Genomic DNA, 10,765 nt, shown 5'->3' on the forward strand with positions numbered 1-10,765 from the left:
CTAGGGGGCAGTTCTTGTCCGGAATGTTTCCATGTCTAAAATAGATTAGCTTGACCATTGCGGACTGAAGCGGTTAAGCGTTAATTTAAACGTGACTCAAATACTGTTTTTTGCTGTGCTGTATTCAAGAAAAAAAAAAAAAGTTCGATATTCAAAAATATTAAACGGCCATCATCACAATTCTAGAAAAAAGAAAATCATAGATAAAAAGAAATGTCCCGGAATTATGACCCAAGCCAAATAAATGACTGAGTGATTGAAATATTGTTTTGTTTTCTTTATTTGTTTTTTTTTTTTTTGTTTTTTTTTTTTTTGTTTTTTCCCCCATCCATCAAAGCAGGGAGATAGCTAACGGAAGAGCAAGACATATTAACACTGCTCAGATTTATACAGCCACACCTGCATTGGAGATCCAGGTATATTGCAAATTCCCCCTGCGAGTAACAAGGATGACCACCCAGTTCTCAGACAGGAAGTTGAAGCAGCAGTAAGATCTCTGAAAAAAAAGGGAAGTCAGCTGACGTTGACAACATCCCTGAGTAATTAAATAGTAAAACCAAGAGAAGGGGAGTGAAAGAGAGAAAGAGGGGAAGTGAGAGAGGGGGAGAGTAAGAGTGAGAGGTGGGGAGAGAGAGAGAGAGGAGGAGGAGGGGAGTGAAATAGAGAGAAGGGGAGAAAGAAAAGGAGAAACAAAGTATTGTGCCAGCATAAGAAAACGAGGATAAAAGCGATATGTACTTATTTGCTGTAGATGATGATGATGATGATGATGATGATGATGATGCCGCCGCCGCCGCTGCCGATGGCATGTGGCTAATCTATGATATAAATCTTACCTGTCTGTTTAAATGTATGTATGTATGTATGTATGTATGTATGTATGTATGTATGCCTAAAACTTTCGACAAAGGCAATGGATTTTCACGAGATCGGTATCGTTTTGAAACACAACCCTTCGGACGACAAATATCTTAAAATTGGCTAAAAACATCAATTCCTTCACCCTCAACTGGGCACTTTTCTACAGGGAGGGGGTCGCTTTTTTTTCGCCGATATTTTTCGAAAGTCATCTCCTCTTTTCGATTAGCCTACGTCACTTCTGGTTTGAGAAAAGACGTGACATTTTTTTTCACATTCTTTTCCTCCTTTGCTGTACAGGGTCAAGCCTGCCTGCCTGCCTGCCTGCCTACTACCCTTTTTTTTTTTTTTTGCTCAACACACACCTCCAAACATCCAGGCAACGCTGGGAACCTAGGCTAGTCTATTATATAAAAGCGAAAATGTGTGTGTGTGTGTGTGTGTGTGTGTGTGTATGTGTGTGTGTGTGTATGCACTTTTTTGTATGCCCGGCAAAGGCTTTTTTGAGGAGGGCGCTCAGGGGAGCGGGGGGGGGGCACTAATTCTTATAACTTTTTATATACTCCCTAGTTTATAATATCTCTGATTTACAAAAGGAGGTCGTGTCTATCTTTTATTTGAGCGACTTTTACACGCTATTTCCATATAAAAGCGAAACTGAATCCGTAACAAAGTTCCCTGGCACTCGTGCCCGGGACATCCAGAAAGCAATCAGCTTTAATCAATGTGAACAAAACCCATCATATCAGACAGTTGCTATTCATTTGGACACTTGCCTTTTTATGGGGAGCTGGTTTTCCCCATTATCTTGGGGAAACAAACAAATATGCAGAAACTGGCTTGCAGCCAAAGTTAAGTGTGACGTGATGTTTGACCTGGTTAAATTTACACACCTGTGTCAACTCATTCGCTTAACATTTTAATCGTTTAATGTCAACCATTCTCACTTCCTCGGCTCTCTTAGAGTCACGGTAAGTTATCAAATTATCACTTTTTTTTTCCACTTTTGCCTCAAAGTTCTGGATGTGAGCCTATCTGCCTACCAAACTTTTTTTTCCTACACACGCATACCAACAAACATCCGGGCAACGCCGGACACTCTCGCTAGTCTATAATATAAATCTTACCTGCCTGTCTCTATGTGTGTATGCATGCATGCATGTATATCTGCTTAAAACTTTCTACAGAGGCAATGGATTTTCACGAGATCAGTATCGTTTTGAAGCGTGTCCCTTTGGACGGCAAATATCGAAAAATTGGCTAAAAACTTTAATTTCTTCACCCTCAGCTGGGCACTTTTCTACAAGGATGGGTCGCTTTTGTCGCCAATATTTTCGAAAATCATCCCCTCTTTTCAATTGACTAGCCTTAATTTAAACCTTCGCCACTTTCAGTTTGGCGATGGACACAATGGCAAAGACGTTACGTTTTTTTTTACATTCTTTTACTCCTTCGCTGTACGTGTTCGAGCCTGTCTGCTACCACTTTTCTTTTTGTTCTACACACCTCTAAACACCTGGACAACGTCGTGCACTCAGGCTAGTCTATTATATTAATCTCACCTGTCTGTTTGAATGTACGTATGTATGTATGTATGTATGTATGTATGTATGTATGTTTGTATGTCTGCCTTAAACTTTCTACAGAGGCGACGGATTTTCACAAGATCAGTATCATTTTGAAGCTCGACACTTCGGGTGCAAATCTCGAAAAATTAGCTAAAAACATTAATTTCTTCACCCTCAACTGGGCACTTTTCTACAAGATCTCTGAAAAAAAAGGAAAGTCAACTGACGTTAACAACCTCCTTGGAAAGTTAAAGATTGAAAGAGGGAGAGAAAGAGAAAGAGAGAAAAAAAGAAAGATAGAGACATAGATAGACAGAGAGAAAAGACAGAGGGAGTGAAAGAAAGAGAGTGAGAGAGAAAGACAGCGAAAAAGAAGAGAGAGAAGTCACGATAGGGTTAGGCAAACCAAGAACACTTACACTGTAGAGGACTAGGATATAATAATACCCCAACTCGCTACAAGAAAATAATGAAACGAATGGAATTGAAGGAAACAAAAACTCAATTGATGGATAAGACAAACGTGTCGTTTATTTACTGTTGAAAGAATGAATGTTTTAGATATAACATGTGTTCATGTCCGCGCGGGTGTAACCATCGTTCGTTACGGGACTGGTGTTGTAGAAAGAAAAGGAAATGTGTGTTCATCTCAAGTTCGGGTCACTATCGTTTGTTCGCGCGTGGGAAGAGAAGTGAGTGATGTAGTGGAAATTGGAATGATAGTTCAGCGTGTAGACAAAGAAGAGGATAGAAGGTTGAAGTCAGTTAGCAGTCAGCTACGCGAAGGTGTTCTCAGGGACCAGTAGTACATAGAGAGAGAAAGAGTGAGAATGTGTACGTACGGTCTGTTAGCTTTTTGTCCCACATAGTAGCAAGTGGTGTGAGGTACACGTGTGCGCGCCTGCCGAAACAGCGGCGGCTAGCACGCCGACCAACCACCTAGGAGGCTAGTCTCGAAAAGGAAGAAGCCGGTTGTTGCTCTTTCTTTTATAGGTGTTTCCGGTGGTCTTTTTTGCATGTGTGGATTTCCTTTGAAAGCGGAAATGACGTTGTCCATGCGTGCGTGTATGTGAGTACATGTGTGTATGTTAGCATGTGTGTATATACACGTGAATGTGAGTATATGTACGCGAACGTGAATATATGTACGTGTGTGGACGTGTGCGCGTATGTTTGTGTGCGCATATGTATATGACAAGTAATATAGTTTGAAATGTGAACGCGTGTTTTGTGTGAGACTAGAAAAGGCTCGCGCAACACTAATGGCTTGGAAGCAGGCGGATACCATTTTCACTGAATTCTTATCTTTATGATTTTTTTGGCCTGCCTGATACGTCTGTGCTTTCTGCCATACACAGAAGCGAAGATGACCAAAAGACGAACGAACGCACCCTGATGCCAACATTTCTGGATTTTTACCAGAACTCTGTTAGTCGGATAGCTCTTACACTACCACATTGCCACAGCCCCTACCACAGTGAGGAAAGGTTGGATGTTGGGGTTAGGGATCAAGTCTCGGTGTAAGACATCAACGAGTTTCCAGGATTAATTTTTTAAGATGAGACAATGGAATAGAGGAATATGTTATTCAACCAAGATCAAGATAAAGTTTTGAAGATTAAATAACAATAAATAGACGTGGTAAGCGTGAATGAAGTTACAAGTTTCTAAGCGGATTAATATGGTTATCAACCAAGAATCAACCTCTTACTAAGAAACTGTTCCCAAGATGAGAAGTCAATTCTAGAAGTGTAAGCCATGTTTAGTTTCAGAACAGTTTCCGATGGTTTGTTGTTCTAACCAAGTTTTGAGAGGTGACTGGTTTGCAGTAGACAGAACAGTTTCAGATAGTTCATTGTTCTAAAAAAGTCTTGAGGGGTGACTGGTTTGCAGTAGACAGAACAGTTTCAGATGGTTCGTTGTTCTAAACAAGTCTTGAGAGGTGACTGGTTTGCAGTAGACAGAACAGTTTCAGATGGTTCGTTGTTCTAAACAAGTCTTGAGAGGTGACTGGTTTGCAGTATACAGAACAGTTTCAGATGGTTCGTTGTTCTAAAAAAAGTCTTGAGGGGTGATTGTTTGCAGTAGACAGTTCCACAGAGCAAAATATTCTTACCCTGTCGAGACGGAAAAAAACGTGAAATTGCTACAGAAAAGGTTTAATATTTATGGAGCAATTTTGGTTTCTGATTGGTTGGTAGCAGAACGTGAATTAATTCGATTCGTCAGTTCCTAGCAGCATAGTTTATAAATAGAATCGTCCGACTGTGTGGGATCATACCCCATTATACACCCTTGTATGATGGGATGTGTCTCCTAGCGGCTTCGGCTGCATGGAGACAGGGTAGTACAAGTCAAGGATTCGTCACTTGACACTCAGCCCAACAGGTGAGGGGCCGGGAACCAGCCCAGCACCTGTTGGACTGAGGTACACCGCCTGGGTAATACCTAGGAGGTCCACCCTCCCAGGCCTTGCCACCGGGCTTTCCGGTGGGGCAAGTTTATTGCTTGCTGCCTGAGGCGCTCCGACCGGGGAATGTCGACGGGGTTACTCAGGCAATTTTTAAAATTGCAGGACTGCCCCTCCTTTAGGGGAGCCTGCGGGGTTCCCACTTTCCAGGCCTTGTGCCAAATATTGCCGATGTGGGCGGCAATTAAATAACTACCCCATTATACTTCCAAAATATTGCAACAACAATGGATGTGGTAAACGTGGATGTGTAGGTTTATCAACGAAAATAGATCACCGTGTTTCTTAGAAAAAAGTTTCTAAGATTCTAGACAATAAATAGATAGTTTTTGACCGGAGGGACACATCAATCTAAGACACATCAATAAAGCATTGATCAACTAAATTCACAAGACACAGACCAACAAATTATTTTCGCTGAGTAACAACTTTTAACAAAAGAGACCAATCACACAAGTAAATTTATGACACACAGGCACACAACAAATTATATTGATGTGAGTAGTCACTCGGCTGGCGTTGGTAGGGCAGAGAAATGCGAACTCAACTGGATGCCCGACCACACCTCACCAGACCACACTTGACCTAAGTGCATTCAATGCAGAGTACTGCCTGACACCTACCGCCACCATGCTCTCTGCCGAACATGTTTTATAAAGCATTTTGTCTTACAAGCCCCAGAACTGGTGTAGCTAGGTGTCTAAACTCTTGTCCTACACTGGAACAGGCTCATCAAAAAAAGTGAGCTTATATGAAGCGACATATCCAGGTGGATATATCGTTCACTGCGCCTAGGTACACCAGGACTTTGTCGTTTTTATTTTTGCTTTTTCATATCCACAATATCTGAGCTATCGGGTGTCGGTAAAAACGGCCAGGTGCATCTTAGCAACAGAGGAAGAATGTGTGTGTGTGTGTGTGTGTGTGTGTGTGTGTGTGTGTGTGTGCCTATATTTGTATGTATACATATATTCAGAGAGATGAAGAGAGGGGGAAGAGGATAAAGAATAAAAGATAGATAGATAGATAGATAGATAGATAGATAGATAGATACAATGATAAAGAGAGATAAAGAGAGACAGAGAGGGGAGATAAATAAATTTCTCCAGAAATTTTATATCTATGCTAAATTTTATATCCACGCTAATAAAAAATATTTGACGTTTTAAGGGGAAATGCCTCCATAACCTTCATTTAAGCGCACTTAGAGTATCAGGAAGACAAGTATTGTCTTCGCTGGTTAGTTTTACATCAGAATACACTTTTAGATTTTATGTAGATTCTCTCCTCTTCTTTTCTATAGTGAACACACAAATAGCACACATGACAGCTAGACATATACATATCTATAAATATAAAAGCGAAAATGTATGTATGTGTGTTCGCTTTTTCTGTATGTCTACAAAAGGCTTTTTTCAGAGAAGTGGTCGGTCGGTTCACAACTCCTTAAAACTTTTTATATCACATATAAATCGTAATATCTCACAGTTAACAACGAAGCTCGCCTGTCTATTTAATTTGCTCGATTTCGGGAAGATAAATATTCAACATTTGTCGCTCGCCGCATGTGGGTTAGTCTTTTTCCAAAACATCTTGGGAAAATGAAAATAAAAATTTAAAAAAAAGCATTCCGCAGTAAATACTATCCCGCAGTCAAACTTGACCTCATTAACTCATTAAAACGAGCACCTGCCAAATCCAAGTAATTAAATAAATTCAAACGTGTTTCCATTAGCATCTCGCGGTGGGGCAATGGTTAACGTCGCACTTTTTTTTTTTTTTTCACACTTTAATTTACAACTTTGCCTCAAGGGTTCGGGTTCGATCCTCATACTTACCTACCAAAACATTTTTTTAAACCCCCCACCCCCACCCCCGGAGTTTCCACACACACCTTCAAACACCCGGGCAACGCCGGGTACCCCTCGCTAGTATACAATAAAACAGTAATAGTTATGAGATATATCGATATATCTGAACTAATCCAAAAAGACAATAATAATAAAGATTATCACTTACCTTTGAAAATTATCCAGGCTGTATCAAACACCAGAAAAACATAATCCATTGCTTGTTTGATTATTTATTTTTTTTTTTTTTTATACATATTTGTAATTGTGTCTTGCTCTATCGAGGATTTTAACAATTATTTCTAGTTACTGTGTTGTGCACAGTTTTGGAGGGAGAGGTTAACATGAATCAATGTTTGTAATTTTGCTTAAACATTTTTTAATATATTTTTTCAGTTTAAAGAGTCATTTCAGTACCAAGTCTGACATAGTTATATGTAAGTCAGAGAGAGGGGCAACCTTGGTTGAAGAGAGTGTTCCTAATGATGGAGGTCTGAACAGAGCTGAAAGGGAGACAAAGACCAAATATCGAGGTCTCATGTATGATATGAAAAGAAACTGGAATCTTAAGGAGATATCAATCATACCAGTTATTATAGGTGGCACAGGGTTTATGAAGAAGAACATGAAGTCCTACCTAAGTAATATTCCTGGTGAACCAAGTGCAAAAGAGATCCAGGCAATTGCACTTAAGGGAACAGCAAGGATACTAAAAAGAGCTCTCGGTTGGTTTCAATAAAAAGCTGGGGAATGTTCACAGCTTGTTTGGCTGCACCATACCTAGCGTTACAATCTTCAAAGAAAGAAAATTAAAAAAAAAAATACTGTAATTGCTTGGAAAGCATTGCATTGGGAAACATTTTTTTTTTTTTTTTTGAGATATAGAGGAATTTCAGTAAGGGGAAGTAACTACTGATTTCAGATTCCAAGAGAGCAAAATTGTATTTTATTGTTTTTGCATTCTTTTATCAATTTTTTATTAGATAGTCCTATATGGCAAACTCTCTAATCGCCGTCGTGACAGAGGGGCACCGAAGAAAAGATATAAAAACTCTCTGAAGAAGTCTCTGAGTGACTGCCACATTGACCACCTCACTGCTGACCGTGTTACCTGGCAACATACTGTCTGCCAGGCTGTCGCCGTCTTTGAGATCTCCTGCACAGAGAATCTGAGAGGGAAGCACTGCAGGAGAAAGATTCGGGAAGCCTCAGCAGCCACACCTGATGTGACTTTCGGCTGCAGCAGAACCTGCTTGTCCCACATCGGGCTCGTCAGCCGCAAGCTTGCCTGCAGTGGACGTGGAAACCCTCCTTCATAGAATCTTCATCTGTGAAGTACTGCCAAGAAGACATGTTTTTGTGTTATCAAAGCGAAATTGCAAAGAGACAGAGGTTGCAATTTAGTTGATAGTTCAGGACCTATAAGGTTGGTGAATCTTTTTTTAACCCTGTCTAAAAGCGAGAGACTAGTGGCAGATGCACCAGCCCAGATGTGGCAACAATACTCCATGCATTAGCAAACCGTGGTCTTGTAGAGATACAGGATACTCTTAGGTGTGAGTAGCCTTTTAGCATGCACGATAGAGAGAGCCCGCTTTTCTCGCAGCAACCTTGATGTATTTGTTCAAATTCATGTTGTCTGTGAATGTTAAGCCTAGGAGCTTGAGGGAAGTAGTTCCAGGCAGTGTATCATTAGCTTTTTTTAAGCGATGTGCTTTGGGTTCAATCCAGAGTCTCTTCCTGATGGACAACCCACTCATCTTTCTTGCACACCAGAATTCATCTTTGTTGCTGTCAAAGTTTTGACAAGCTTCTGGGCTTAACCATTACTCCTGATCTTAAATGGAACACATACATCAAATCTGTTGCCAAGGCTGCTGGAAAAATGGTGGGATCTTTCTATCGATCCAGTAGATACCTCACTGCTGATGCAATTCTCTATCTATATAAGAGCCAGGTATGTCCAAGGATAGAATACTGTTGCCACATCTGGGCAGGAGCTGCTAAAAACAGCCTATCCTGCCTTGACAGAGTACAAAATAGACTTCGTGGCTTAGTGGGGGATGCCCTTTTCTCTACCCTGCAACCTCTCTCCCACAGAAGAGACGTTGCGAGCCTATCCTTGTTTTATCATTATTTCCATGGCAGGTGCTCGTTTGAACTCCAATCTCTGGTCCAATCTTTCACGAAAAACACCCGTCTAGCTGAATCCACTGTGAAAAATTTCCCGCACTCTTTATCTGTGCCTAAATCAAAACGTGGATTCCATGAACAAAGCTTCTTTCTTAGAACTGCACGCCTGTGGAACTCTGTTCCGTCTGCCTGCTTTCCACCTGACTACAACTTTGATGTGTTTAAGTCCAACGTTAACAAATTCCTAATGAACCGCCCCCTTAAGTAAACACTTCATCAAATCTCCACACTAACGTAATGTACTTGCAATAACCCTTATCCCTGAGTGGCTTCCGGGTCTTGATAAAAACATACTCAAAAACTACTACAGAACTCTAGTTATGTATTGAGCAGTCACAGAGTAAACATGTTGAGATTAATTGCATATAAATTTGCTAAACTTACTATATGGCTCTAATTATGAACTGAGCACTGTTGAATGAAATTTGTCAAAGAAAATTACCAAATATATTTTTAAAATTTTCTACTGAGCTCTACTTATAATTGAGCACTCTCAAAGAAAATTTTTCTAGCATAATTGTGAAATATATTTTTAAAAGTTACTATCCATCGGCAAAGGCCATCCATAACTTTGTAGATGCTTTTGTAGCGAGGAGTTCTTTTTTCAGGGTGAGGATGCTGGCCCCACGCCCAACCTTCCCAGAAGGTACATACGGCGCCTGGTCATCCATCTGGTACTGGCCAGGCTTAACGTTGTTCAACTTTGGTGATCTGGTGAAAACCGGTGTGTCAACGTGATTATGCCATACAAAAGTTACTATAGATCTCTCAAATATATTGAGCCCTCAAAAAATAAACTTGCCCTATACATTTCTTGAAAACTTACTATATAGTTATACTTATGTATTGTCATTTATGTTCTCAAAATATACTGCAGAGTTTTACATATGTTTTGAGCACTTGTGTAGCTGAATTGCCATATATGTTTTCTAAATTGTATTCTTAGGTCTACTAATGTATTGAGCACTATCAAAGTAAATTTGTGTAGCTAAATTGCCATATATCTTTTCCAAACTTTCCACTTAGCCCTAATAATGTATTGAGCACTGTCAAATTATATTTGATTAGCTGAATTGCCATATCTGTTTTCCCTACTTTTCACTTAGCTCTACTAATGTATTAAGCACTCTTGAAGTAAATTCGTCTAGCATAATTCCAAAATATGTTTCCAAAACTTACTACATAGCTCTACAAATGTATTGAGCACACTCGAAATAAATTTATCTAGCATAATTGCACTATACAATTGTAAAATTTATTATTATTATCTATTGAGCACACTCGAGTATAATCAACATATTTATTTTTAAAACTTACGATAGAGCTATACTAATGTATTGAGCACTCTTGAAGTAAATTTTTCTAGCATGAATGAGAAAAATGCTTTCAAAACTTTCTACAAAACTCTACTTCTGTATTAAGCACTCTGGTAATTAATTTTCCAGCATAATCGTCATACACAATTTCAAAACTTACTACAGAGCTGTACTTATCTATTTAGCAGTCGCAAAGTAAATTTTGCATCACATAATTGCGATATATATTTTTTAAATTACTGCAGAGCTTAACTGATGTATTGAGCACTCTCAAAGTAGTGTTGTAGTCAGCATTCTTTGTCTAGCAAAATTGAAAATATGTTTTCAAAACTTACTACATAGCTTTACTCTTATATTGACCATTCTGGAAGTGAATTGGTCCAGCATAATGGCCATATACAATTTAAAAACTTACTACAGAACTCTAGTTATGTCTTGAGCACTCTCAAAGTAAATTTGCACAACATAATTGACATTTATATGTCGTGTATAACGCTAAGCAAGCGTTCA

Source organism: Euprymna scolopes, chromosome 22 (assembly GCF_053919585.1).
Source record: "Euprymna scolopes isolate OS-2025 chromosome 22, ASM5391958v1, whole genome shotgun sequence".
Classification (NCBI taxonomy): domain Eukaryota; kingdom Metazoa; phylum Mollusca; class Cephalopoda; order Sepiida; family Sepiolidae; genus Euprymna; species Euprymna scolopes.